This window comes from Mandrillus leucophaeus, unplaced genomic scaffold, assembly GCF_000951045.1.
Source record: "Mandrillus leucophaeus isolate KB7577 unplaced genomic scaffold, Mleu.le_1.0 Scaffold748, whole genome shotgun sequence".
NCBI classification, from domain to species: Eukaryota; Metazoa; Chordata; class Mammalia; order Primates; family Cercopithecidae; genus Mandrillus; species Mandrillus leucophaeus.
This window is the reverse complement of record NW_012108119.1, coordinates 944112-950107: the sequence shown is the minus strand read 5'-3', so window position 1 is coordinate 950107 and position 5996 is coordinate 944112. Positions and strand designations below refer to the sequence as shown.

Below are 5996 nucleotides of genomic sequence, written 5' to 3'. Positions count from 1 at the left end.
ACAGTTTAAGATCACATAAATACATTCCTTATGAATCATTATAAAGCCACAATGATGCAAACAATGTGGGATTGGCCCAAGTACAGAAAAGCAGACCAACAAAAAGGATAATCAAGACACCAAACAACATACATACAGTCATCTGCTTTATGGCAAGGAGCCACTGAAGTTCAGTAAGGAAAGAATGGCCTTTATAATAAATTCTTCTGGAAAAAAGTGATATCTTATAGAAGAAAATAAGACCTAACCCCTTCTCATTTCCTCATACAAACCATTAACAGGAATCACAGGCTTAAATGTAAAAGGTTAAAAATAAAGCTTCCATAAAAAGACATTGGAAAATATCATAATGAATTTATTTAGGAAAATATTTTAAATATGTAATAAAAAGCACCATATGTAAATTAAAAAATAAGTTTGGCATTGGTAGAACATAGTTGGAATGCATAAATCAGGAGAAAATAAACTGGCTTATATGTTTATAAAGGTCTCCTACAAATCAAAACCCAAGTACCTGACTGTGGTGGTCAGTTTTGTATGTTAACATGGCTAGGACACAGTACCCAATTCTTTTTTTTTTTTTTTTTTTAACAGAGTTTCGCTCTGTCACCCAGGCTGGAGTGCAGTGGCGCGATCTCCGCTCACTGCAAGCTCTGCCGCCTCCCGGGTTCATGCCATTCTCCTGCCTCAGCCTTCCGAGAAGCTGGGACTACCGTCGTCTGCCACCACGCCCGGCTACTTTTTTTGTATTTTTAGTGAGAGACGGGGTTTCACCGTGTTAGCAAGGATGGTCTTGATCTCCTGACCTCGTAATCTGCCCACCTCGGCCTCCCAAAGTGCTGGGATTACAGGCATGAGCCACTGCGCCTGGTCAGTACTCAATTACTTAATCAAACACTAATCTAGGTGTTTTGTAGAACTGTTAACTTCTACCATTAGTTGAAGTAAAGGAGGTTACCCTCAATAATGTGAGCAAGCTTCTTTTAATCAGTCTTTAAGAGTAGGACCTGTGACTCTAGGCATCATGGCAATGGGAGGCAGGACTAGATTGCAGCTTCTACTCGGGTGGACAGAGCAGTGTGCAGAGGCTTGCAGGGTGAATTTTTAGCTCCAGAACAACTGCAGGAATAAATCAGGAAACCTGAGAAGACCTACAGATCCTCTGAAGAAAGCATATTGCTCCTGTAGGACCTGGGAGACACCCCAAATACCCTGGGAGGTGAGTAGTCTGGAACAAGTTCTCCTCCCTGCTTGCCCACTGTCTAGAAACAGACTTGATTCTGTTAGCGGGGGCACAATGGGACTGAGTCCAACCCTTCAGATTGCAGGGGAGCTGGGTGAGGCCTGTGACTGCCAGCTTTCCCCCACTCCCTGACAACTGGCATGACTTAGCAGAGGCAGCCACAATTCTCCTAGGTACATAACTCTATTGACCTGGGAATTTCATTATTAACTCCCACAGCAGCTGCAGCAAAACCCACCCAAGGAGAGTCTGAGCTCAGACATGCCTAGTCCTGCCCCCACTTGATGGTCCTTCCCTACCCACTCAGGTAACTGAACAGAGAGGGCATATACTCTTGGGAGTTCTAGGGACCCACCCACTGCCGGTTAATATCCATGCTGCTACAGCTGATGCTCTCTGGAAAGTGTCACCTCCCAGTGGGAGGCCAACCAGCTCAAAAACAGAGCAAGAAACCAACAAATCTCTGAATTCTCACAGAGTCAATTTCATCCCGCTGCCACCTCCACTGGAACAGGTGCTGATATCCACAGCTGAGAGACCCCAAAAATCACCCCAAAATCACCCCCTAAAAATCACATTAGCTCACCAGCAATAGATCCAAACCAAGAAGAAATCCCTGATTTACCTGAAGAAGAATTCAGGAGGTTAGTTAGACAAAGAAAAAAGAATAAGAAAATATGAACAAAGCCTCCAAGAAGCCTGGGATTATGTTAAATGACCAAACTGAAGAATATTCGGTATTCCTGAGAAAGAAGAGAAATATAAAAGTTTGGAAAACATATTTGGGGGAATAATAGAGATAAACTTCCCTGACCTTGCTAGAGATCTAGACATCCAAATCCAAGATGCACAAAGAGCACCTGCAAAATATATTGCAAAAAAATCATCACCTAGGCACACTGTTATCGGGTTATCTAAAGTTAAGACAAAGGAAAGAATCTTAAGAGTTGTTCGACAAAAATATCAGGTAATCTACAAAGGAAAATCATCAGATTAACAGCAGATTTCACAGCAGAAACTCTACAAGCTAGAAGAGATGGGTCCCCATCTTCAGCCTCCTCAAACTAAACTATTACCAAGCAAGAGTTTTATACCCAGTGAAAGTAAGCATCCGTCATATATGAAAGAAAGATACAGTATTTTTCAGACAAACAAATGCTGACAGAAAATACCACTACCCAGCCACCACTACAAGAACTGCTAAAAGGAGCTCTAAATCTTGAAACAAATCCTGGGAACACATCAAAACAGAACCTCTTTAAAGAGTAAATCTCACAGGACTTATAAAACAAAAATACAATTTAAAAACAAAAACAAAAAACTGATGCACACAGGCAACAAATAGCATGATGAATAAAATGGTACCTCATATCTCAGTACTAACATTGAACATAAATGGCCTAAATGCTCCACTTAAAAGATAAAGAACTGCGTAATGAAGAAGAATTTACCAACCAACTATTTGCTTCCTTCAAGAGACTCACCTAGCATATAAGGACTCACATAAAATCAAAAGGGTGGAAAACGACATTTCATACAAATGGACACTAAAAGCAAGAAGGAGTAGCTATTCATATATCAGAAAAAAAACAAACTTTAAAGCAACAGCAGTTAAAAAAGACAAAGGGGGACATTATATAATGGTAACAGGCCTTGTCCAACAAGAAAATATCACAATCTTAAATATACTTGCACCTAACACTGGAGCTCCCCAATTCATAAAACAATTAAAATGGACTTAAGATATGAGATAGCAGTACAAGAATAGTGAGGGACTTCAATACTCCACTCACAGTATTACATAGGTAATCAAGACAGAACGTCAACAAAGAAAAAATGGATTTAAACTATACCTTAGTACAAATGAACTTAACAGATATATACAGAATGTTCCATCTAACAACAGCAGTATACACATTCTATTGAACAGCGTGTGGAACTTTTTCCAAGATAGAACATATGATAGACCACAAAATGAGCCTCAAAACACTCTAAAAAATTGATATTATATCAAGCATTCTCTCAGATCACAGTGAGGTAAAACTGAAATTCAACCCCAAAAGGGACTTCCAAAACCATATAAATACATGGAAATTAAATAACCTGCTCCTGAATGATCACTGAATCAGGAACGAAATCAAGATGGAAATTAAAACATTTTTTGAACTGAACGACAATTGTGACACAACCATCAAAACCAAAGGCAGTGCTAACATGAAAGTTCATAGCCCTAAATGCCTACATCAAAAAGACTGAAAAAACACAAACTAACATTCTAAGGTAACATCTCAAGGAGCTAGAGAAACAAGAAAAAAGCAAACCCAAACCCAGCAGAGAAAGGAAATTACCAAGATCGGAGCAGAACCAAATAAAGTTGAAACAAACAAACAAAAATATAGAAGATACATGAAACAAAAAGCTGGTTCTTTGAAAAGATAAATAAAATTGATAGACTGTTAGCAAGATTAACCAAGAAAAGAAGAGAGAAAATCCAAATAACCTGAATAATAAATGAAATGGGAGATATTAAAACTGACACTATACACATACAAAAGATGATTCAAGGATACTATGAACACCTTCACACACATAGACTAAAAAACCTTAAAGAGATGGTTAATTTCCTGGAAAGATATAACCCTCCTAGCTTAAACCAGGAAGAATTTGATACCCTAAACAAATAGAGACCAAAAACAGAGAGATTGAAATGGTAATTTAAAAATTATCAACAAAAAGAAGCCCGGGACCACACAGATTCACAGCAGAATTCTACCGGACATTTAAAGAACAATTAGTATCAATCTATTGACTCTATTCCACAAGACAGAGAAAGAGGGAACCCTCTCTAATTTATTCTATGAAGCCAGCATCACACTAATACCAAAACCAGAAAAAGATAAAACAAAAAAGAACACTACAGATAGCTATCCCTTATGAACATAGATGCTAAAATTCTTAACAAAATACTAGGTAACTGAATCCAACAACATATCAAAAAGATAATCCACCATGATCAAGTGAGTTTCATATCAGGGATGTAGGGAAGGTTTACCATACACAAGTCAATAAATGTGATACACCACATAAACTAGAAATAAAAACAAAAATTACATGATCATCTCAATAGATGCAGAAAAAGCATTCAGCAAAATCTAGCATGCCTTTATGATTAAAACTCTCAACAAAATTGGCATACAAGGGGTATACTTCAATGTAACAAAAGCCATCTAAGACAAAACCACAGCCAACATAATGTTGAATGGTGAAAAGTTGAAAGTATTACCTCTGAGAAATAGAAAAATACAAGGATGCCCACTCTCATCACTCCTCTTCTACATAGTACTGGAAGTCCAATAGCAATCAGACAAGAAAAAGAAATAAAAGCCATCCAAATCAGTAAAAAAAAAAGTCAAACTGTCACGGTTTGCTGATGATATGATCATTTACCTCAAAAACCCTAAAGACTCCTCCAGAAAGCTCCTAGAATTGATGATAAAAGAATTCAGCAAAGTTCCTGGATACAAAGTTGAGGTACACAAATTAGTAGCTCTTCTATACACCAACAGCAACCAAATGGAGAATAAAATGAAGAACTCAATCCCTTTTACAATAGTTGCAAAAATAAAATAAAATAAAATAAAACAAAATACTATGGAATATACCAAACCAAGGAGGTGAAAGACCTCTACAAGAAAAACTACAAAACACTGCTGAAATAGATGACACACACACACACACACACACACACAAATGGAAACACATCCCATGCTCATGGATGGGTAGAATCAATATCATGAAAATGACCATACTGCAAAAAGCAATCTACTAATTTAATCAATTCCTATCAAAATATCACTGTCATTCTTCATAGAATTAAAAAAAAAAAATCTAAACTTCACATGGAACCAGAAAACAGCCCACATAGCCGAAGAAAGATTAGGCAGAAAGAACAAATCTGGAGGCATCACTTTACTTGATTTCAAACTATATTATAAGGCCGTAGTCACCAAAACAGCATGGTACTGGTATAGAAATAGGCACATAGACCAAAGGAACAGAATAGAGAACCCAGCAATAAACCCAAATACTTATTGCCACCTGATTTTCGACAAAGCAAACAAAATCATAAAGTGGGGAAGGACACCCTTCTCAACAAGTGATCCTGGGACACATTTAAAGCAGTGTGTAGAGGGAAATTTATAGCACTAAATGTCCACAAGAGAAAGCAGGAAAGACCTAAAATTGACACTCTAACATCACAGTTAAAAGAACTAGAGAAGCAATAGCAAACACATTCAAAAGCTAGCAGAAGGCAAGAAATAACTAAGATCAGAGCAAAACTGAAGCAGATAGAGACACAAAAAACCCGTCAAAAAATCAATGTATCCAGGAGCTGTTTTTTTGAAAAGATCAACAAAATTGATAGACCACAAGCAAGACTAATAAAGAAGAACAGAGAGAAGAATCAAATAGATGCAATAAAAAAATGATAAAGGTGATATCACCACCGACCCCACAGAAATACAAACTACAATCAGAGAATAGTATAAACACCTCTATGCGAATAAACTAGAAAACCTAAAAGAAGTGGATAAATTCCTGGATACATACACTCTCCCAAGACTAAATCAGGAAGAAGTGGAATCCCTGAAGAGACCAATAGCAGGCTCTGAAATTGAGGCAATAATTAATAGCCTACCAACCAAAAAAAGTCCAGGACCAGATGGATTCACAGCCGAATTCTACCAGAGGT

General features: G+C 37.6%; 1 pseudogene across 1 annotated transcript in view; it reads right to left on the bottom strand.

Moving 5' to 3' along the window:
• Nucleotides 1–240: 240 nt before the first annotated feature.
• The window catches only part of LOC105529080, a 14367-nt pseudogene continuing 8611 nt past the window's right edge, over nucleotides 241–5996 (bottom strand). Inside the window, exon 3 of the transcript XR_001004451.1 lies at nucleotides 241–250. The product of XR_001004451.1 is annotated as a translationally-controlled tumor protein pseudogene, transcript variant X2 (transcript). The remainder of the gene's footprint in view (nucleotides 251–5996) is intronic.